We start from the raw sequence: 24,441 nt of genomic DNA on the forward strand, positions 1-24,441 counted from the left end.
ACCCCTTTATAACCGTCATGATTCCCAAGGACGGTGGTGTCTTTCAACAAGATAACGCGCCTTGTCACAAGGCCCGGAGTATAATGGAGTGGTTCGAGGAACACAGTCGCGAGTTCCAATTGATGTATCTCCTTTCCTCTGCTGTGTTCCTTTGTGCCCTGGAACTCTGTTCCCCAGGACGCTGTTATTTGCCACACCCTGTACATAAATAAGAACGCAAATGTTCGTTCGTTCAAAATCGTAAATCTCCGAAAGTTCTTCACCGATTGTTTTGGAATTCCGACATAACGCTGCATTCGAATATGCGCGTGTTAGTACCTAAACAGCCGAAAAGCTCCAGACCGTTTTACTTCTTTTTTTTTTTTGTTGCAGTACTCTTAATGAACATTCCGGATACATATAGACTATGTACTTTTATTAGATATATATATTCTTCTTAGCGTGCCTGTCCGCTTCGGACGCTGGCTATTCTGTCTTTATCAGTTGCAATGTGAAACAGTTCTTCAGAGCTAGTATTAAACCATGATCTAAGGTTGTAGAGCCAGGAAATTCTTCTTCGTCCCAGAGGTCTCTCTCACTCGATTTTTCCTTGCTGGGTACGTTGAAGCAGTATATATCGGGTGATCAAAAAGTCAGTATAAATTTGAAAACTGAATAAATCACGGAATAATGTAGATAGAGAGGTACAAATTGACACACATGCTTGGAATGACATGGGGTTTTATTAGAACCGAAAAAATACAAAAGTTAAAAAAATGTCCGACAGATGACGCTTCATCTGATCAGAATAGCAATAATAAGCATAACAAAGTAAGACAAAGCAAAGATGATGTTCTTTACAGGAAATGGTCAATATGTCCACCATCATTCCTCAACAATAGCTGTAGTCGAGGAATAATGTTGTGAACAGCACTGTAAAGCATGTGCGGAGTTATGGTGAGGCATTGGCGTCGGATGTTGTCTTTCAGCATCCCTTGAGATGTCGGTCGATCACGATACACTTGCGAATTAAGGTAACCCCAAAGCCAATAATCGCACGGACTGAGGTCTGGGGAACTGGGAGGCCAAGCATGACGAAAGTGGAGGCTGAGCACACGATCATCACCAAGCGACGCTCGCAGGAGATCTTTCACGCGTCTAGCAATACTTTGTTGTTTTTTTCGGTTCTGATAAAACCCCAGGTCATTCGAAGCATGTGTGTCAATTTTTACCTCTCTATCTACATTATTCCGTGGTTTATTAAGTTTCCAAATTTATACTGACTTTTTGATCACCCGGTATATTAGTGAACTTTTGTTAGCAAATAGGAAAGTTGACTTATCGGCTTATAACCAGAATACCAGTACAGAATCTGCACGTGCAGTAAAATAAACAAGGCTCAAGGTCAGAGAGAAGGGGCGGTAGAAGATGGAGAGAGAAAGGTAGGAGAAGATGGACATGGAAAGGGAGGAGGACGTGATGCACAGAGAGAGGGGAAGGAGGACATGGGTAGAGAGGAGGGAGGAGAAGATGGACAGAGCAGAGGAGGGGGGGAGGTGAGGTGACGGACAGAAAGACAAACATACAGAGGGCAGGAGCAGATAAACAGAGAGAGGGGAAAGAAGGAGATTAGGACGTATATCCAATTCCTATACATATTAGAAAGGTATGGTTTCTCTTTCTTTCTTTTCCATTTAACCAGATAGCCACAGGAACAACTGGCCAACAAAAGCTAGATTTCAATAAAACATCTCCTGTATGAGACCATTAAGGTAACAATTGCAAGTGACTTTCATCAGGATGGTTGGTTCAAATGGTTCAAATGGCTCTGAGCACCATGGGACTTAACTTCTGAGGTCATCAGTCCCCTAGAACTTAGAACTACTTGAACCTAACTAACCTAAGGACATCACACACATCCATACCCGAGGCAGGAATCGAACCTGCGATCGTAGCTGTCGCGCGGCTCCAGACTGTAGTGCCTACAACCGCACGGCCACTCTGGCCGGCCAGGATGGTTGCAATTCAGCTTAGTGTCAATTAAAATTAATCAATTTACACCATAGCTAAAGTTGTTCGCTCGCTGACGCTGACCATTAGAATCAGTGGACACAATTCACCGTCGCCTACTGCATTGTTTGCCTCTAAAAGCGGTTTCTCCTTCTGTAAATTTGTTCTCCATATGTGTACTTTTATCCATAATGTGTCCTCCATCACTTCCATAAAAATCTACATTTACATCTACACTCCGCAAGCCACCTAGTGCCGGCCGTTGAGGCCGTGTAGTTCAAGGCGCTTCAGTCCGGAACCGCGCTGCTGCGACGGTCGCAGGTTCGAATCCTGCCTCGGGCATGGATGTGTGTGACGTCCTTAGGTTAGTTAGGTTTAAGTAGTTCTAAGTCTAGGGGACTGATAACCACAGATGTTAAGTCCCATAGTGCTTAGAGCCATTTGAACCATTTGAAAGCCACCTACGGGTGTGTAGCGCAGAGTAGTTCTGGTACCACTACATTTCCGATTCCCTGCTCCATTCACCAATGATACGCGGGCAGAACGACTGCCGATAAACTCCCGCAAGAATTGCAATTTCTCTGATTTTCTCGCCTCGATCATTTCGCGAGACGTATGTGCGAGAAAGTAATGTGTAGTCTGGCTCTTCTTGCAACGTATGCTCTTGGAATTTCGACTGCAAACAGCGCCGTGACGTTCAGTACAAAGCCTCTCTTGTAGAGCATGGTTTAAAGAGCAGCTCGTCATCAGTTATTCTGCATTAATCTAACTTGGAAAGGATCCCAGACTGATGAACAATACTCGAGAATTGGCCGAGCGATTTCTTTCGAGAACGAATTGCATTTCCTCAAAATTCACCCAGTTAATCTCAATCTGGTATCGTTTTCCTGCTAAGCATTCCAAATGAGCGTTACGACTGTAGTCGTGGGGTCTTTTTCCTTCCGTTCACGTCGGGTATCCCTTTCTATACAAACAATTACAATGCAGTAGTAGGTTCTGCCAGAGTGCGGGAAATGTACGACCATTAACTTTGAACGTGGCTCGCTAACATCAATAGAAGAGGGTGGGAGGGGGGGGGGGGGGGGTCAGTACACTGTCTGTATATAGTACAACAACGTAACATCATAATGCTTATACCAAAACCTTATACTAGCAGTAAGATATATTGATGAGTAATTTAATAACAGATAAACTGAGTTTGGATCTGTTGGTTAAAATCCCGAAGCATAACAACATTGCTCAAAACAGACTGATTTTAACTTGGATATAAATCCGTTTTATTTTTCGGAAGTGCAGTGTGTATGAGAATGATGACCATATACAAATAACTTATTGAATAACTGTTCAGTATCTATCAGGAAGGCAAAATCTGAATAACTATCTATCAGCAAGGAAAAATTTGAAATTACTTTGTACAGAGGTAACATTTACACCCGGCAACAAGTGTTAAATAGTAAAGTACATCAGTGCCATAAACTCTCGAAAACCTGAATCACCCCTCCCCCTGCCTGCCTTTCCCTCTTCCACCAACCTCCCTCCATCTCCACCGGCCACATACTATTTAATTTGTTGTTTATTTCTTGTTTTTGTATTTTTAATCTGTAGAATAACACTTCAGATCTGTACTATTAACATTTTATTATATTAATGTTCTGCGATCTCTCATCCAAACGCCTGTTGCATTGCAAATGTCATTTTTTAGACTTGTGTATTACTATGCATACAATTCTCATCGACATTCATCAAATAGTTTTATATTATTGTCAGATGTTCAACACTTGGAGCTGATTACACTTATGAGCAACTAAAGTAGATATACCTAGCTAGTAGTATGAAGCATTCTCTACCCTGAGCTTCGTTTAGTTCAGCTTTATATTTCGGTATAACCACAGTAAATTGTTCATCTAGGCTTGATATTGTTAGACAATAAATTATACCATTCTTACGATTATTGGTCAATGACCTAGCTATGACTCTGGATGCATAATGCTAAATACTTGGATCATATGAGCCAAATGAAGGTTTTTTTAATATTTTCTTTATTATGTTATTAAAATTACTCATTACATTGTATTATTTCCATGTGCACTGATGTACCACTTTTAACTGTTATCATTTTGTGTAATTTATTATCATAGTATATATGACACGGCGTAATCATATTTTCCCTGCTGCAGCCTAGTGGCAATTTTGTTTTCTTATCCCTGCTTTATGGCACTCGTTTAGCAGTCTGTTCCCTCATGTTGCGAACAGAACTGGTAACAGCCTTGTCCTTGTGCTACCTTCGCGATTGGGTTGGTAGGAATGGTTTGTATTTGCACTTGCGTTCATGTTATTTGATAATTACTATCTAAAAAAGTTATAATATTGTATTTTTGTATGTCAGTTTGTTATATCATATTTCTATTTTAAATTCCTGACGCACGAGTCATGCGTACGAATATGTCATGCCAATACATGCAACGCATGAGATCAATAAAGTAATCCTTAACCTTCTCTATGACTTGTTTTGCTGTCTAGCCAGCTTAACTGCAGATCTATGGATCTTTATCTCTCAATGTTTGCTAACATGAGCTTTATCATTCCCAGCGAAGCTAAGTTTTGTACCCATCAGTGCTGTTCCAACTAAATCCATCACATTATAAATCCAAACTGCAATGACGTACAACAAAAACTAAAGTTGCTCATGGAGATCTCGTCACTAACTAAGCTACCTCTAAACATAGAAATCACAATCCCGAGATCTAAAAGTTTATACTGAGACTCACTACACGAAAGTAACATTCGCAGTGTGCACACCGCCCATTATTTTACCGACTCCAGACGAAACCAAGACGAAAATACTCCGTAAAAAAACTCCAGACGCAAGACGTCAGACGATAAGACCAAAGACCTCACCCTGGACACTTATTTAAAAGTTCGGTCACAAGAGTACCTCTCCTTTCAGTGCAGATATTTTTATCCTCACCACCATTAATACTTTTCACGAAAATTTCATTCAAATATTTGTGATAAAACATGTTTGTGGGCTGTTTGCGATCTCTTAATAAAAATGCTTCTGCATCATTTCAATAATATTAAAGAAATCTCAAACATATAAATAGTCACATCCAGCACTCGAGTATATATAATATATATAAATATTATGTTATAAATCACAACTATAATTAATTATACCCTTACAGTTACTGGAATGTTAAGGAAGGAAACCTATGCTGATTAGATCATTCATGTATCTGTTGAGGGTTCCATAGTGATGGTACTATTTATGTAAATAAAATAAATTTTTAAAAATTTTTTTTGTATAGTTTTAACTGTTTAATTAGGGAAGTTGCCTGTTCCTTATATAGTTTTTCCTAAATTTGTTGACTTTGGTATTAACTATTTAGCCATATTTGGTATACATTATCTTGTATACAGCATAGGCATTAGAGATTACATTAATTCCAGTTAAACTTAATGGTGCACTTTGTACATTCACACACTCAACACAGTCCGTACATCACAACTTCCCAAGTGGATGCTTCATGTCCTACTTTGTAAGGTGGCGTGGTCTCCTGACCTTCATTTCTTACATATTCCGTCCTCACGATCGTTTTCTGTACATGAAGATGCTTCATTCGAACCCAAACTCGATAAGGTAGAGTCAATTTTGTATGAATTCAAGTAAGCGATGTGCAAATCTAATAAGTAAATCGCAAGTGTGCACCGAGGTTGGAAAGGTCGAGGCTGGCGTACACAACATGACGGTCACAGGAATTTTCGTTCTAAAGAGGAAACCAGCCCGCTGGAAAGACCGTCCCTTCAGATGGATGGGTCAACAACATACCTACTTTGGCCGAAGTGACCGCCCAGAGAGAAGACAGCTTTTGCCACAGCGAAGGGATAACGACCCTCGTATTTGACTTAAAAGCAAATTCCGCTACATTGTGTGGGAGCGTCCAGAAGACGCATTTTTTCACAGACCGACTGCATAGTTACGGAGTTCTCACAGGAGGACAGTATACGCCTAACAGAGATGCTACAGATTTCCGCATTGGTCAACTTAAACGAAACGTCATTCTCCTGTTTAAAAGAGCAACGCTGATTGGCGGAATATTTCTGACGCAAAGAGTCAGAGGAGTGAGGGAAGACAGCGAATAATATACCCTTGCAACTTTTCCAGAAAAAAGGGCCGTTCCATTATCACTCTTGGAGCGGGAACACGTGCGAGGTGCCGGGGCTAGCAGTGTATTTAACACTAAATTCTAGAATCTACATATGTAAATGATGATCTAAGCCCCCCCTATCCTAACTCTGATTTTTGCTGTTGCACAAGGATTAAAAAATATACGCGAACTGACTGTAATCAACCCTGCAAGTGGAGTAGAAAAGAGTTTGGCACCTGCAATAATTTAATTTGATAAATAAGTTAAATAAAGGAAGGTTTCATAAACGTAGTGAGAAATGATGGGTTGCTCTACCGATTAACAGAATGAAAGTTCTGTCCAAAATAACAATATGATTTATTAAGACTAAACACAAAATAATAAACAAAAACACATGAAACATTTATAATACATCAAATTGGCTCAAATTGGATACTCAAACAAACGCTGTGAAGGTGAAGTTGTTCCTAAACTAGATTGTGAGGTTTATGACGAAGTGGTATGTGGAGCCAATTCCTTGCCACTCAAATCTTAAGAGAGACACACAGCTAACCCAACATTAATTGCTCCTGCTCAAGACAGAACAAAGTTAGAAAAAGACGAACAGGCGTGCTCTGCTGAGCTCTGATTATCACCTAGGAAAATCCCTATCTGCCGGTGCTGCAGACATACATTACCACACTGTCTTCTTAATTGCCAGAACACGATCTGGTGTACCGGAGGCGATGGCTGGTTGCTTCGACGTCCTCGACCGAAAAGCGAGAGCCGACTACCTAGAGCACCCGTACAGGTCGAACACACAACATTCCCGCCCCCACGACAGTGGCCGTGGTTAAACGTTCCAATCAGCAACTCTAAAACCGGCGGAAAATTCCACTCCATTGCCGGAGCACTACCATTCCACCAATGGAGATTCTTGGCGCCAATTTCTGCGCTGATTTTGCTACGTCACGGAGCTATGCCCTGAGCAAGCCATTCGCAGTTACTATTTTGCAGAAAGCGCGGGAATTTTCCCGCCACAACTGCCTGGGTGCACAAGTCATTCCCACGCCTCGCTGGTAGCCCGCCAGAAAGTGTTTTCGCTAAGATTCTGCGAAGTAACGGAACCTCTAGCCCAGCCGCTACTTCAGACCCCTCCGGGCGTGTATTTTGACAATGTCGGCGTCTGCAAAGCATTCACTCGACTTCCTCACACCCGTCGGCTTAACCCTTTCCAGATCAGTGGTGCCCGCCTGTCACCGGACCACCCGGGTGACGACAGTCCGCGTGTGAAGGAATAGCGACTTTTCACTGCATGCAGTTAGAGAGGAAAATCGTAAGGTAGAAATATGAGAGGGGGCTCATGCCACCTCTCACACGTACCGAGAGCGAGTGCACTCGTACATGTACGCAAAGAGCGAGGAACAAAGTCTCTCCTCAGTACTTCACTCGGAGAGCACCTCTGTCGTTAGCAAATCGGAGTGACACTCTATATTGAGTCGCTCGCGATTAAGTGTTGTTCACTATGTTGGCCGCCACACTTATTGTGTGGTCTGAACACGGGTACAGTACTAGTTAAATGCCTGCGAGCGAGTATTGAGTGGCATCACGGTGGACTGGTTATATGACTGGTGTACCATGCCAATAGTTAGACGAGGGGCGGATAGGAGTCCTTGACTTCATCAAGGCGTAGGGAGAGTTTGATTGGCAAAGGTCAATCCAGATAGAAAGAGATAGTTGTGTTATTTGTCAGCAGCTAGCGATGCAGGCAGCAGTCGTCGCAGCTCACGGTATTGTGTGCTACAGCATATGTGAGCCCCATCTGTCCTCCATAACAGTACACTCCTTTACATTTCTCACGTGACAGCCTTGACCGTACCTACAAAAGTTATTCAAGTTGCGTAGGTGCAGCTCTCAGCCATTCTGCGGAGTAAATAACATTCTTAAAGAAAATGGAAAAAAGAACCTTTCCATACTTTGTAAAGTAATAGCATTACCATCCATAAGAAGCAATCTACTGTTCCAAAAAGAACCCGGAAATTTATTATTTTTTTATAAGAAAAACTTTCAATTTATTTCTCAGAATTTTTTTGCAATAAATAATATTTTTCGTTCGTTTAATGTTTTTCTTACAGTAACTACAATACTCCAGTAACCAAGTGTTCCACTAGTTAGCCGGCCGGAGTGCCCGAGCACTTCTAGGTGCAACAGTCTGGAACCGCGCGACGGATATGGTCGCAGGTACAAATCCTGCCTTGGGCATGGATGTCTGTGATGTCCTTAGGTTAGTTAGGTTTAATTAGTTCTAAGTTCTAGGGGACTGATGACCTCAGAAGTTAAGTCCCATAGTGCTCAGAGCCATTTGAACCATTTTTGAACCACTAGTTAAGAATATAGAATATTTTTGTGTCTTTTCCTTGCAGCGGACGACAACAGAAGATATTTGTTGCTGCATGTTTTTCAAGCAGTTCTTGTTGGTACATTAGGAGCGTCTGCCTGACTTATGTAGTAATGTGAGATGGAAATTGTTTCTTGCAGGAGCGAAAGGGTACTTGTTGGATCAATTCATTTCGCAACTTGACAAAATAAAACCCACACACTCACAACTTATAACTGGATATGCGCTTATACTAACATAGTCCATTGTGGATAGCTGCCGAAACAGGTCTGTCAGAGATGTTGAGAAAGTCCTGCTCTGATCAATGCCTTGCGAAACTTGCGTTGTCTTTCATGGCGTAAACATCCTAGTGTAACTTGGTTGAGGTCTCTCAGTTTGGTGGATTTCGCAGTACGGAGATGGTGAAACTTTCTTCCTATAAAGATCCAGAGGATAACAGCCGTAACGCAGCCGGATTCGCGTTATAGTAGTCGTATGATGTCTAGATAGCTTGATTTGGGAGAACCAGGTTTTTTGCGGAATTCTCGGCTGTATTTAAGCATAATGTTTTTGTGTTGTTGCGAGATCTCTCACGTCTGTGACGACTGTTGATGAACTTTTTTCTTTACGCCAGCAACAAGATCTGTATGTTGAAGCCAAGTGTCGTTTGTTTGGTCATCAATGACACTCTGTTACGCCAGGTGGTCCGCCGACTCCTTACATGAAATACCTGAGTGTCCCTTGATCCACAATAACTGGACACGTTTATTTTGACTTTCACACTGGCAGATTAAGTTAATTACATCGACCACATGGTAGTTAATGCTGTAGTTCCATTACTGCTTTTCCAGGTTTACCAGTGTACTCCTCGAATCCGTGACAATAAGGATATGATCAAACTGATGGCCGCGTGTCGAAGGACTTCCCTCCTTTTGCTTGTGCCTTCGCCCAACAGTTAAGCAGGGTGGGCAGGGTTATGGTCGAATTTGGCATGGTTAGTTTAAGGGGTGTCCGCATGCCCTTCCTGTCGCCACCCCGTTACGCGAATGATGATGACGACAGTGATGAAATGATGAGGACAACACAAACACCCAGTCCCCGGGCAGAAAGAATCCTCAACCCGGCCGGGAATCGATCCCGGGACCCCGCGATCCAAAGGCAGCAACGCTTGCCACTAGACCACGAGATGCATACCGTCGAAGGACATCCCTAATCGCCAGAAATTCGGCAGTGAAAAAGCTGGCCTCCGTCGGAAGCTTAAACATAGCCCAAAATTGTGAATCCCAACAGAAGTAACTAAAGTCGGTACCCTCTCTTGTTTTAGAGCAGTCAGTGAATATTTTGACCACTGACGGTCATGTTGATGCAAACAGCTGGGAGACGGCAGTGGAAGTAGTGGAAGTTCGATCCGAGCCTCTTGGATGGTTGTAGACCTGCGGTTGAATACTTCGTATTCCAAGCTAAATGCAGGAGGCAGAGTGTCTTTTATGGCGAGGGATATCATATATCTTTGCTTTCTGAAAATTTGAACTAGTAGAAGTGCCCTCCTCCTTCGATCACTATAGTTTTCGTGAATGATGCAATTAAGATTTTGACGCAGAGGATGGTTTGCGCTGCTCTCCTAAGGATGAATTTCTGAGACAAGAAAGTCCTCCGAAAGTGAAAGAGCATATTTCTTGCCCCCGCCGAAAGTGCATTCACAGGTGTAAGAATTCATTGCCCCAAGAAAGATTCCCATGTCGCGGTATTGCAGAGAATCGATTTTGCTTGGAAGAGACGTAGAGGCATTGCCATATAATGTGCATCATAATCCAATAAAGTCCGGATCACGGCACGGCAGAGAGTGAGGAGTGTAACATCAGCTCTCTACCATACGCGGAATACCGTTCGTAGTATACTACGATCGACCGACCATGTAAATCAAATATTCCTCATGGCTTGCTCACGTCGGTCTGCTGTCGTCAAAAGAGTCCTCATTACCCTCTTTCAGCTAGTATACGCAAGTGTGACTTTCTTGATGGGTTCAGCTGTCACAATTTGTTATGTTCAGTGAGCCCATACCACTCCTGCGTTTACAAAGCTGTCATTGGTTTCTTTCTAGCTTGCTCGTAAGGCATTTTATGCATTTTCATTAAAATTATACTGGTAACGATATTTCAAGACACAGACCCCTCTATGTTAGCTGATCCCGCGAGAACCCCGCCGGAACACATCCCTCTTTCCTCTCGGGAAAACCCCGATGACCGCTGGACCTTGTGGCTTGCCAGCCGCCTTTGCCTGCGCTCAGGTCGCTTGTCATCGTCCATCTGACAGCTGGCTGCGTCAACAAATATTCACGGCGACCCACAGACGACCTGTCAGATTCAGTGCGCCCTGCGACAGTCGAACCAGCTGCTCGTAACGTTACAGCATTCCACTTCAGGTTGCTCCGGGTGGTTACTATAAATATAGTTCTAAAGCTATCGCAGGCTACCGTAGATAATCATAAGTAGGCCCAGACTACGGTATTTTTGCTAGTAGCCTTGGTCAACTAAGTTCATGATCGCGTTACCTGACGTTAGGTGTGGTGGTACATATCGGGCGTTACCTCATTTCGATTTCTTTGTTTGTGAAGGCACAGGAAGCGGTGAACCGTCTACAAAATGGGCGAGGATAAAAGAAGGGCCATGTAACCTACGGAACATTTTTTTTTCTACTTAATGATCTTCCTGTCTGTTACTTAAAAGTAAACAATATTTATAGCAAAATTGAAACTGTCAGTGTTCAGTTCTGATTTTATTTGAAAATTGTCGATCTGTTACGTGAAACAGGGGGAAGTTGTAGTGAAAATAGAGATACAGATATATCACATAGCGCGAGAAAAGGGAAATTTCATCCAAAAATGATAAAATTAAAAAAAAACACTGCAACAGAAAAACGTATCAAATATCGCTTCAATACATTGTCAGGCTTACGCAGAACATGTTTGTTATTTATAAACAACTTTCCCACGTACCAGTATTAACAAGACACTCTTACGTTTTATCATGATGAAGCACGTTCTACTCAGTATAAAATATCAACAATATTTATACAGATCTTTGTATGTTTGTGCAAGGAAACTCTACTTGGATCACAGGCAATTGCTTTGGTTCCATAAAATCGCAGAAATTACGCGACTGATTATTCCTTGCTACCTATAAAATGCAATTAATGTTTTGTAAGGATATAAAATACGGAGTTTAATAACACCGAACGATGTGCAGTTCTAGTTATGTGCAAAACTAAGTTCTATGGGAATGATGACCTCATATGTTAAGTCCCATAGTTTTTTTTTTTTTTTTTTTTTTTTTGCAAAACTAACAGTGAAACAAACAGAAAGCAAAGAGAAGTCGTCGAATCCCAGTTTCTCTCATACATTCCTTTGTGTTTCTTTTCCTACAAATGCTACCAATACTACCCGTAGTCCTACCATTTACTACGTCGTTTATGTAGTGTGCAAAACTACAGTACCGTAGAACTCTGCTCTGCATTTGGTAGAGCGCAACTCTACTCTTAGGTATTTTACGGTAGTCACTCTTCCCAGTGATCTTTTGCCGGAAGTGTAATCGAACAGTAGTGGATCTTGTTTTTAAGCTTGTGGTTCATTTCGGTTCCACATGAAGCGTGTAGAGATCTTATTGTATTGGCTGCAAGAGTAACAAGTCCAGTTCATCAACAAAATTTACGTGCTACGTCACGGTATAACATCCTGTGACGTAGGGCATAAATTCTGTTGTTGAACTGACCTTCTGTTCTTGGAACTGATACAATAATATCTGAAGATGGCTCGTGTTGAATCGAAATCAACCAATAGTTTGAAATTCAATGCATTGTAGACGAACAATAAAATATGTTGTGCAACAAGAGATTGCTTTTTCCGAAAAATACAGTATGTTAATATTTGCAAAGCAGTGCATCTCTTTTTCCCCTTTATGTGCAGTACGTTACTTTTAATTACGTCCAAAAGCAGTTGCACTAATCGTCGATCCTCTGCCGATCTTCCTGCATTTAGCTACAGTCTTCGGCTGTTACAGTCTTTCTACAGACAATCCGCCAGAACTGTCAGAGTTTTCCACGCTGTATTCTTGTGTGGATGTCAAGAAGTTTCCACGTCTCTTTGCCCACGAACTCAATGACTGCTGTTTCAAATTCACAGTTCCTTTGAAAAAAGAAACATCTGTATGAACTACACAATTTTAAAGATTTAAATCCCTTTGTAAAGAAATTAGAATCATCGTGGTCTTTGTTGTGGCTTCTGATATTATCAGTGAGCTACAAAATAACTGTTATTATTCGTGTCATTCATACATGTAACTTTTGGTAAGTTTTATATAACATGAACTGATCATATTGTAACTACCTGCTGGTTATAATTACAGTGGAGCTACTCATGGAGATCCAGTGAGAGCCTTAATTATCGTATGGCAGCCAGCAGGAGCGGTTCTGGGGCTGTACGCTGCTTGTATGACGGTATGACAGCCACGTTGTCATTTGACGAGCCATAACATGAGTGAACAGTATGGTTATCCTGAAGAAAGACCGTGCGCTGTTGATGAAACTGCTTTATGCGTATGGCAGCAATTATAGTGCTGCATTGAGAAAGTATCGCCGAGTGAAAGGTCTGAGGCGAGGCACAACGAAATTCGAAGACACGGGTGAGCTTGGTGTGATATCAGGAAGAGGAAGGCGTGCTATTCCGGTCAAAGTTATCGAGGAGGTTGCTTTTGCTGTAACTGACCACGCAGCATGTGCCCTAGATAGTGCTAATGCCCCTGCAGTGTCCATCCCATGGTCATCGGCACGGAAAGTTCTGCAGTCAATACTGGAAACTGTACAACATCCAGCCGGTGCAGCAACTGAAACCTCTTGAACAGCAGCAACGCTCTGAATTTGCTCTTCGGTTTCTGGTACGGATCGAATTTGTGGGCAGGGAATGTTCTATATGGTGACTAGGCACATTTTACACGTAAGACCGGACGCCTGGTGCAAGTCTTTTGAGTTGAAGCCACTTCGGCCACTTGCGTGTCGATGGGCATGAGATGATGATGATGACAACACAACACCCAGTCCCTGAGTGGAGAAAATCTCCGGCCAAGGGGGGAATCGAACGCGGGCCCATTTGCACAGCAATCGGTCGCGCTGGCCACTCAGCTATCGAGGCAGACAAGGGTGCAGTGAATAGACAGAACTGCCAAATTTGGGGCACTGTTAAAATGCGCGCTGTGCATGAAGAGCCACTGCACTCGACGTATGTGCCTTTGTGGCGCGGATTCACAAGCGCCTTTATTCTCGGTCCCTTCGTCTGAAGACAATACAGCCAGAGGGCCTGTGAAGTCTACCGTGACGTCTGCACGTTATCGAGACCTCCTTGTACATTATGTGATTCGCGCTTTCGAAGAGCGCAGATGTGTGGAAATCACTGTTTTCATGCAAGATGAGGCAACACTTCACGTCGCTGGGCCAGTGAAAGATCTACTGAATGCAATATTCCACAAACTTGGTATCTTCAGAGGTTTTACAGATGCGTGGCCTGCAAGCTCACAGCTGACTTTTGGCTCCGGGGTATCTAAAAGAACGCGTTTGGCTCTGAGCACTATGGGACTTAACATCTATGGTCATCAGTCCCCTAGAACTTAGAACTACTTAAACCTAACTAACCTAAGGACAGCACACAACACCCAGCCATCACGAGGCAGAGAAAATCCCCGACCCCGCCGGGAATCGAACCCGGGAACCAGGGCGTGGGAAGCGAGAACGCTACCGCACGACCACGAGATGCGGGCAAAAGAACGCGTTTACCAGGGACGCATCTGCTCTCTACTTAATCTGCAGGCCAGTACACAGGAAAACATTGCTCAAATTACACTGGAACTGCAGCGAGCAACTGTTGATCACGTTATTTTACGGATGCAGCATCTCGTCGACGTCTCCAGTGTTCATATTGAACAAATTGTGTACTTTACATGTGGCAAGGGGCTTATCGACCATACGCCTGCTCTATGAGCCTCTTCCACTTCTGCCTGTCCAATGCGCTGTTTGTCCAGTTTCTGTTGCAGTTCATCCTAGTTGCGTCCTCCCGAATGTTATCCCGCCATCCGATGTGTAAGCAGCAGTAAATAATAAAATCAATATTATGCTTAGGAAATTGCTTGACCTTTTCTGTCCACGTCCCATTCTTAACCCATTACAAACGGAAACATTTCTCTTCGGCTTTATTGTATTCAAAACGCCAGATTTGCACCAGGTGACTAAAATTGGAACTAATTTTTTCCAGTTAGATCGTTTCCGCATTAACGTATTAGAATATCTACCAAGTTTCGCTGCCATACGATAATTACAGTTTCTCTGCCTCGCGATGACTGGGTGTTGTGTGATGTCCTTAGGTTCGTTAGGTTTAAGTAGTTCTAAGTTCTAGGGGACTGATGACCATAAATGTTAAGTCCCATACTGCTCAGAGCCATTTGAACCATTTTTATAATCACAGCCCACACTGCACTTATGTGAATACTGCACCTTACTTATAACAACTCGGTACGAAGAAGTGGTCAGATTATAACGATTTTCGGCACATCAATCTCTTTCGCACTGTCGTCAATATGTAATTCGATACCCAATCGAAAGGGGAACTCATGGCCACGTTTCGTGCGATACTCGCCACAGCGACTCACCTGGACCTCTGATGCTGTCTAGGAACTGACCATGGGTTCAGGGTCCATTATCGATAAAGAAGTGCAAAGCAAATTCATCAAGGTAAATTTAGACAACATTGTCCGTTGAGTGCAGCGATCTGGTACTATACTTCGGTTAAAGCAACAGCCGAGATGGCAATAACATTTATTTATTATGATCGGTTTCGGCTTATGCTAAAGCCATCCTCAGATTTTTTGGGCCCCTATGGTTAATACTTAGGCGGCTCCTAGATTTTTCACGTGATATCACGATCGTACACTGTGACTGATGACTGAGGCTCCACGAGTCAAATACTACGCAGTTCCGGGGCCGACTACGGATGAAATCTTCAACAGCTAATGGCAAACGCTTCACAAGAATTGAAATGTCGTTGAGAATGAGAGGAGAAACATGTCATGTATTGATATGACAAACACATCATTGTTATTTATTTTTTGTCGATAAACATATGAACTAGAGAGTAGTACGTGTCCATATAATTACTGCTCTTTAGTTCAAATGTGTGTGAAATCTTACGGGATTTACCTGCTAAGGTCATCAGTCCCTAAGCTTACACACTACTTAACCTAAATTATCCTAAGGACAAACAAACACACCCATGCCCGAGGGAGGACTCGAATCTCCGCCGGAACCAGCCACACAACCCATGACTGCAGCGCCTTAGACCGCACGGCTAATCCCGCACGGCCTGCTCATTAGTTTATTCGTTTACCGACAAAACATTAATAAGAACGATGTGTTTCACATGTCACTAGATGACACTGATTCTTCTTTCGTTCTCAACGACATTTCAATTTTTGTGAAGCGTGTGCCATTGGCTGTTGATGACGTGTTCCATAGACGGCGTGGGAATTACATACTACTTAACCTGTGGCTCCACAGCCATCGGTCACAGTGTAAGATCGTGATATCGCGTCGAAAGCGTAGGAGCAGCCAGCACCAGCCATAGGGTGCCCAAAAAATCTGAGGATATTGATTGGCGACTCCATAGAGTGCTGTGTGCACAACGATCATATACGTGAAATTAGAAGGAAGGTCAGCGTTGGCCGTAATTTTGATAGTTTATTGACAGCAAAATCGATTTTCAATCACATAGTGATCATCTTCAGTGCTGTAGTGTACAAATTAAACTCATAGGCACTGGTGTCAAGTTATCATCAGTAACCAAAGGTATGTAACGATCAGAATAACTATGTGCTTGAAAATCGATTTTGCTGTCAATAAACCATCAAAATTACGGTCAACGCTGACCTTCCTTCTAATCTGCGGATAGCTTTCCATGATGGTAACATCATGGCTTGGAGGACTTTGAGTATAGCAAAGAATACAGGATTACTTGCTAAAGTTCCTTATGGGACACTTGTTCCAGATAAGCCATTTACTTTGTCTACAAGAACAAGCTCAATGCAGACGAATATCTTTTTACCTGGGCTAAATTTGGCAATGGTAATTGTAAAATAAAGATTAATGTTGACTGTATGTTCTATTACAGTCAATAAATTTCGTTTTCTTATTCCCTAATCCTCTCCTTTTTTTAAAAGTTATTTTTTTGAGTTATTGTGATCGTTACATAGCTTTGGTTACTGATGATAACTTGATACCAGTGCCTATGAGTTTAATTTGTACATTACAGCACTATCAATAAGCCATCAAAATTACGGTCAACGCTGACCTTCCTCCCAATCTGAGGATAGCTTAAAATAAGCCGAAAGCAGTCGTAATAGACAAATGTTTTGCAATCTAGACTGTTGTTTTAACTAAAGTGCAAAACTTTGTTGCAGTACCATACCTTGAAAATACGTTACTGAACTCTGTTACTGACACTAAGGTTCTAGGCCTATGGGTACAAGATAATTTAAAATGGGACTGTCATATAAAAGAACTCGAGAAAAAACTTTCAAAAGCTTGTTATGCTGTGCGTGTGTTAAATAAAAGTGCAAGCAAGTCAACAGTTATTCAGGCGTATTATGCATACTCCCATGCACTACTTCGATATGGGCTAATCTTCTGCGGAAATTCAGCCACCAGCATAAAGACCTTTAGGATGCAGAAAAGAGCAATCAGGGCTATCTGCAACCTAAGAAAACTGGAAACATGTAGAGCACATTTCATCCAGATGAAAATAATGAGCCTACCGAGCCTTTACATATATGAGTGTATCCTGTTCGCAAATGAGTATCTTTTAAACCAAACTGGACATCTTCAACAAAATAAGCATATACACAGCCACAACACAAGAAACACAAATAATATCCACATGTCACAGTGTAGAACAGCACTGTACCAAAAAAGTGTATCATAGATAGTAGTTCAGCTATATAACAGCCTACCCAGTGATTTAAAATCGAAGCAACATAAACATTTTTTTAAACATAATCTTAAGTCATTTCCAGTGGAAAAATGTTTTTACTGTGTAAAAGAATTTTTAAATTACAAAAAATAGCCTTGTAAACAATGATTATGTAATAATGGTTAAATTCAAATTGCTATATTTGTCACTTGTTAATTTATGATTGTTAATTGTAATTAATTTTGTTATGCTCTCTCTCTCTCTCTCTCTCTCTCTCTCTCTCTCTCTCTCTCTCTCTGTGTGTGTGTGTGTGTGTGTGTGTGTGTGCGCGCTCCTTTCGCAAATTTGACTTGTCCTATATTCAATGTACTGTTTAAGTATGTAATGATTCAAATGGACCAATGAATGAATGAATGAATGAATGAATGAATGAGCTAATACGTCTTTCCTAAAACGGAATGGCATGCATTTTGACGAAATTGCTGTAAAGGTTTCGGGATTAACCATAGCGATTTGCACTGTGGCAGAGCTTCTGAAAGATAGCGATTGCCTATCAGTACTGACGGTCCGTAATCGGATGCCCGCGGAACACCTGCGTCAGAGCTGCCGCACGGCTGGTTGCCCTGGCAACCGGTCGACCTGGCTATCGATCCGCGCACGCCTGCTAACGGAGGTAAAGCCGCCGCCGGAGAGGGGTAACTGGAGGCCGCCTGCCCTACAGCAGTGGTGCCCGAGTCCGTTGGCGAGTGGAGGGGGTAGTGGAGAGCTCATGGAAGGGGGAGGGGTGGGCGCGACCACCGCGGCAGCGGCTGGCGGCAACGCTCGCAGTGCCAGTGGCGAGCTGGCCTCCGCAGAGTGCGAAGTGAGTTGTGTCCGCCTTTCCTCGCACGAACCCTGCAGCGTACGCGGCGCGCGGTCACGACAGCTGAACGCAAAAGGTAGGAAGCAACAGCGGCGCGTCCGCGCTGTCTCGTACAGTGAGCCACGTGACGGTGGCCTGGCGAGTCAGTTTTCTGGAACAGTAGCTGTCACGGCGTCGTACTGTGTTATTTACACTTCGGTTTCCCTTTCTGCTTGTTTGTGGGAGCGTGGATTGATACATCCTCAGACCACGAATTAACTACTTATCTACTACTACGACTTGGCTGGGCGATATCATGACAATCCTGTGCAAACGTTACTTATCGTCACCTAGCAGTAAGGAAGCTATCGCAGTTTGCCTTTATACTGACGAAAATCACAACAACCACACAGATACTCATCGAATTTGAACTGACGAAATGGTAGATAGGCTTCAGATTCATAGACGTTTTCACCTTACGTGATAATAAGATACCTTAGACATGACGGTGCAACCACAATGTTATCTATTGTTAGGAGATACGCAGATATATTTAAAGGAATTGCAGTCAGAACAAGTCTCCTAGTACTCATGTTTTCTTAAAATGTGTTATTCATTTTCAGCTAACCATTACCTTAAGATTATATTGCGTTTCACAGTTTGACTAATTCTCTAAACTATACACAGATAACGCCATCTTATGCTGTTTGCTTCATAAACGTGCTACTCATAATGAATTAACTTTAAGCTCATTTATTGCTAACGTCATATAAAGGCATTTTTGGTTTTGTGAACATTAACTTTGTTCCATAAATAAGGATTGTCGCTGCATAAAATAGGTATCATGCTAGACTGCAAGATATATTGTAAATAACTGTACTTCTGCAGCAAGTAACAATGCATTAACATAGGTTATCTGCAGTTTAATGTAGCTGCAATGCGTAGACCGAGAAAACATGTCACATTTTCAGCCTGTGATTAATGCTCTTTGAATAACATGAGTACGACGCAGGTCACATGTCGCCTTGTTAGTCAGCTACAGGAGGAATACCAAGGACTCCTACGGAATTTTATCATTTTCATTGACACAATGTCCTGATAATGTCGTGAATGTGCTGTACAATCACTGTAATTATATTTGGCATTTTACATGTATCTTTTGACAGTTTTTGTATACCATGGGCTGGTCATTTTGTAAATACAGGTTGTGTATGTGGCTCAGCCAACCATGTTTTCTGTATTACTATAACTTTGACATATTTTTATATATCAATACATGTGCATGCACTCTCTGTCATCTTATTTCCTTTGAGCATTGTTCAATATAAACCGAAATCGGTTGCTGAATAGCAAATAAAAATCAAGTTCAGTTGTTGTACACAGAAATTCGTCAGCTGTTTCATAATCCTGTAACTGTATACACTTTACATTATGAAATTGGCATGCTTGGCGAGAGTCCCAACTTCATCTTCCGTCAACGCTCACGCTTTTGTTGATGCAACCTTCAATGGGTTTCTAATGCACTTGTAACTATCCCATATTTTTTGTACCTCTAACATGAGGACACTTACAAAGTGAAGCAATAATACAGGATATGCTTTTCGTAGCACAAAAAATTGCAAACTCTGTTGTTTTTAATGTACACTCGAGAACCCTACTTATAACGCTGTGAAGCGTCGCATCCGTTCTTCTTACTGCCACACTCCTTCGATACGAAACTTCTGATTTCCGTGATTGTTTTTGTCGAAATATACATCACTTGGTATTCTACAAGTCTTCTTCGGGACTATTTTGAAGAAGTGTAGAGCTCTGAGATATGCGTCATTCGTGCCACACTTTCTGAAACCAGGTTGTTAACTTGAGAGAGTGGTTGTTTAACATTCCTGTCGATGCTTTATTTGATTTTTAATTGTAAATGGTATATTATTTCGGATCTTGTCGATTACTGTGGATTAAATAAAGAAACGAAAAACTGTAACCCTGTTTTTTGCCAAAATAAATACACTTACTATTTACATTCAGCATATCTTCAGTTTTAAGGTATGATAAAAACTTTCAGTACTGACTTCACACTTAAAACGCTTGAAATAAGGGCATTAACTGACCAACACCTTAATTACTCAAGACGCAAGGCAGAGTCTTGACTTTGGCCAGAAACAACCACTGTGTAGAGTAAAATGTTCTGTTTCATATCATATCAACCGTTATACTCAGAATTAATTCTACTGCCAACTCTTAACTAAGACACTGTGACAGCACGACTTGTTCAAAACTGACATAGGCTGCCTCATCTTGAATGATGAATGACACTGTATACGAAGGCGTGCTAGAAAAGTAACGTCTCCTAATTTTTTATGTGAAAACTCAAAGTTTTTAAACATAACAAGCGTTTTTCATATTCTACATCTTCATTATTCTTAATGTCTACGGAACTATTTCTCAGCACAGTCACCCTGGCGACGAACAGATTTCTCCCAATGAGAGACGAGATTGTTGTTTGATTTTGTTGATGCAGCCACAGCCTCACCTCTGCTTCCACCGCTTCGTCGCTGTCAACATGAAGTTCTTGAAGGTGTTCTCCAAGTTTTGGAAAGAGATGAAAACAAAATGGTACCAAGTCGGGACTGTATGGGGGAGGATCGATTACTGTGAACCCAAGGCGTCGGATTATTGCACATGTCGCAGCAGTCGTGTGTGATCTCAAGGATACGGTGCTTGATGTGTGGACGAACTCTTCGAAACTCAAGCACCGACACAGTTACGTTTCAAGACGTCACATTACTCGCTACAGTTCGGAGCCCTCTAATGCTAGAGGGCTGCAGAGATGTAGACATGAAGAACAAAGAGGTAGAACGTTAATAACGTTTGTTTTTATTTAAAAAGCTTTAGGAATTTTCACGTAAAAAATAAAGAGGCGTTACTTTTCAGCACGCCCTCGGATGTTGGTAAACAGTGCAAAGGTGAGCCCAACTGGAAGAGATAATCACAGCTTCCATGGCTGCTAACACATGACTGTTATGGCACTGACTTATTCTCAACATCGAAAATACACGAAATGATTGTTTTGGCTGAAAAAGAAGCATTTACTAAGATTTCTTAGGGTGCAAGAAGAGTATTTACGAATCTGAACGTTCGCGAAGTGTTAGGGTGGAGCGCTGGAATTCGCACACAGAGGAGGCCAGCCTCATTGGCAGTGAGACAGCTGGAGGCCGTGTCTGACCGAAGGTCTGACTCAGGGCGCGAGACGTGCTTGGAAGGGGCGATTCCAAGGGCACTGGCCGACAAACTACTACCTGGACTGCGTCTTTCGTACATGCGAATTGCACATTTAACAAGGCCCAAGGAAATTCTGGTCATATGTAAAGGATGTTAGTGACACCAAAATTAGTGTCCTGTCACCCCTGGAAGAGACCGGAACTGAATTTGAGAATAGCAAAGAAACTCAAGAGTACTGCCCAATTGAATTCTCGTACCACTGGAAAGATGAGTGAAGTATATTAGTGTCAATGGCTTCGAGAAACAGCTGAAGTCGTTAAAATTGAATGAAACCCTTGGGCCCGATGGAATCCCTAAAACATTCTATTCCCAATTCGCAGCCCTCTGTTAACTATAATCTATTAACAAACAACTGTGCCCAGTAATTGGAATAAAGCACAGGACATACCTGTCTACAAGAAGTCTATCAGAAGTGATTCACAAATCAACTGTCCAATGTCCTTGACAGAGGTATCTCGAACAAAAAGAGCTACTCCGTGCCAATCAGCATGGATTTCGAAAGCCTTGATCATGTAAAACTCACCTCTCACTTTTCTCCTGAAGGCCGTTTATTAAGGCAGTCAGGTAGATGCAGAATTTCTCGTTTTCCAATAAGCATTTGTCTCAGTATAACATCTACGCATATTATCAAATGTACGATCATATGGGGTTTCACACGAAATGTGTGGCTGGACTGAGCATTTATTGGTAGAGAGGACGCGGGATGTTATCTTGGATGGAGAGTCAGCGACAAACTTTGAAGTAACGTCGGCATTATCCCAGCAAAGTGTGTTGGGTGGTTTACTGTTCATGCTGTATATTAATGCTCTTGTGGACAATGTTAAAAGTAAACTCAGACTTTGCGGAGATAACGCAAATATGTACAACGAAGTGCAGCCTGAACGAAGCTGTACAAATATTCAGTCAGACCCTGATGAGATTTCAGGGTGGTGTAACGACTGGCAGCTTGCTTTAAATGGTCAAAAATGTTAAATTGTGCACTTTAGGAAACGAAAAAAACATGGTGCCCTATGAATATAATTATTGAGTCGCAGCTGGAATCTGTAAATACTTGGGTATGACACTTAGCAGGGAAATGACGTGGAACTATCACTTAGGATCAGCTGCCGGTGAAACAGGTAGCAGACTTCGGTTTACAGGTGTAAAACTGCAGAAATGCAGTCACTCTACAAAAGAGATTGCTTACAAATCTCTCGTGCGACCCATCCCAGAATACTGCTGATGTGTGTTAGCCATACCAAATGGGACTGGAAGGGGATATTGAACATACACAGAGAAGGGCAGCACCAATGGTCACAGGTTTGTTGGACTCGCGGGAGAGTGTCACTGAGATATTGAAAGAAATGAACTGGCAGACTCTTTAAGATAGACGGAAACTATCCCGAGACAGTCTGCTAACAAAGTTTCAAGAACTGGCTTTGAATGACGACTAGGAATATACCATATCGCTCGCATAGAGACCCTGAGGATAAAATTAGATTAATGACAGCATACACTGAGGCATATAAACGATCATTGTCCGCGCGCTTCATACTTGAGTGGAACGGGAAAAACCTTAATAGCTGGTATAGTGGGACATACCCTCTACCATGCACTGCACAGAGGTTCGCAGAGTACGGATGTAGATGTATAAAACAAGAGATTTCTAGTTACTTGAGGGGACTAATCAATAGCTTACATTGTGCACTTGGGTGAGTCGTTTCGTGAATCACTCGTATAGAAACTCACCAATTTCGTTATAACGTCAAGTAAGAGGAAGCGAACACCTGCAAGAACGGATTAGTCTATCTGCCATCGAGTACTGCCTGGAAACGGAGTATACAGAGTTTCTATCCATTTTGCCTAAATTAAGAAATGTCATTTGAATCAAAAGGGTTGTGTCAACACACCTATCTGTACTGCACAAACGATTATGTATTTTGGGGCAAACTGCTGTTGAAACACATACACTGGTGAACTAAAACATTACGTCCACCTGCATAATAGTGTTTTGGTCCATATTTGGATCGCAATACAGCAACGATTCTGCCCGACATGGATTAAACAAGTGCCTGGTAGGTCTCCGCAGGTATGCGGCATCAGATCTCCACGCACAGGTCACACTCCCGTGAATTACGGGCCGGTGGTTTGTGGGCGTGGAGCTAGCGACCGACAGTGTACCAAATGGGTACCATCAGGTTCAGATAGAGTGATTCCAGTGAACAAGGCGCCATCGTGACTCCACTATCGTGCTGCTTAAACTACTGTAATACGATTCTGGACTCGTGACACGGACAGTTATTCTGTTGGAAAATGCCGTCGCTGTCATGATAGACATCAAGCATGAAGGGATACAGGTTGTCCACAGCTGTCACGGTGCCTTCGATTATTACCACGTCTCCCATGGCGCTCCAGGTGAATGTCCCCCATAACATAATGCTGTCCCCAGCGACTTGCGTACGCTGGGCGGTGTGCATTTCTACACTACTGGTCATCAAAATTGCTACACCAAGAAGAAATGCAGATGATAAACGGGTATTCATTGGACAAATATATTATACTAGAACTGACATGTGATTACATTTTCACGCAGTTTGGGTGCATAGATCCTGAGAAATCAGTACCCAGAACAACCACCTCTGGCCGTAATAACAGCCTTGATACGCCTGGGCATTGAGCCAGAGCTTGGATGTCATGTACAGGTATAGCTGCCCATGTAGCTTCAACACGATACCACAGTTTATCAAGAGTAGTGACTGGCGTTTTGTGACGAGCCAGTTGCTCGGCCACCATTGACCAGACGTTTTCAGGTGGTGAGAGATCTGGAGAATGTGCTGGCCAGGGCAGCAGT

General features: G+C 42.4%; 1 protein-coding gene across 1 annotated transcript in view; it reads left to right on the forward strand.

Annotated features, from left to right (window-relative positions):
• Nucleotides 1–18,338: 18,338 nt before the first annotated feature.
• Nucleotides 18,339–24,441, forward strand: part of LOC126412857 (uncharacterized) — a 542,164-nt gene continuing 536,061 nt past the window's right edge. Inside the window, exon 1 of the mRNA XM_050082718.1 lies at nt 18,339–18,432. The gene's annotated coding sequence lies outside the window, so the exon portion shown is untranslated. The remainder of the gene's footprint in view (nt 18,433–24,441) is intronic.

Source organism: Schistocerca serialis, chromosome 7, assembly GCF_023864345.2.
Source record: "Schistocerca serialis cubense isolate TAMUIC-IGC-003099 chromosome 7, iqSchSeri2.2, whole genome shotgun sequence".
NCBI classification, from domain to species: domain Eukaryota; kingdom Metazoa; phylum Arthropoda; class Insecta; order Orthoptera; family Acrididae; genus Schistocerca; species Schistocerca serialis.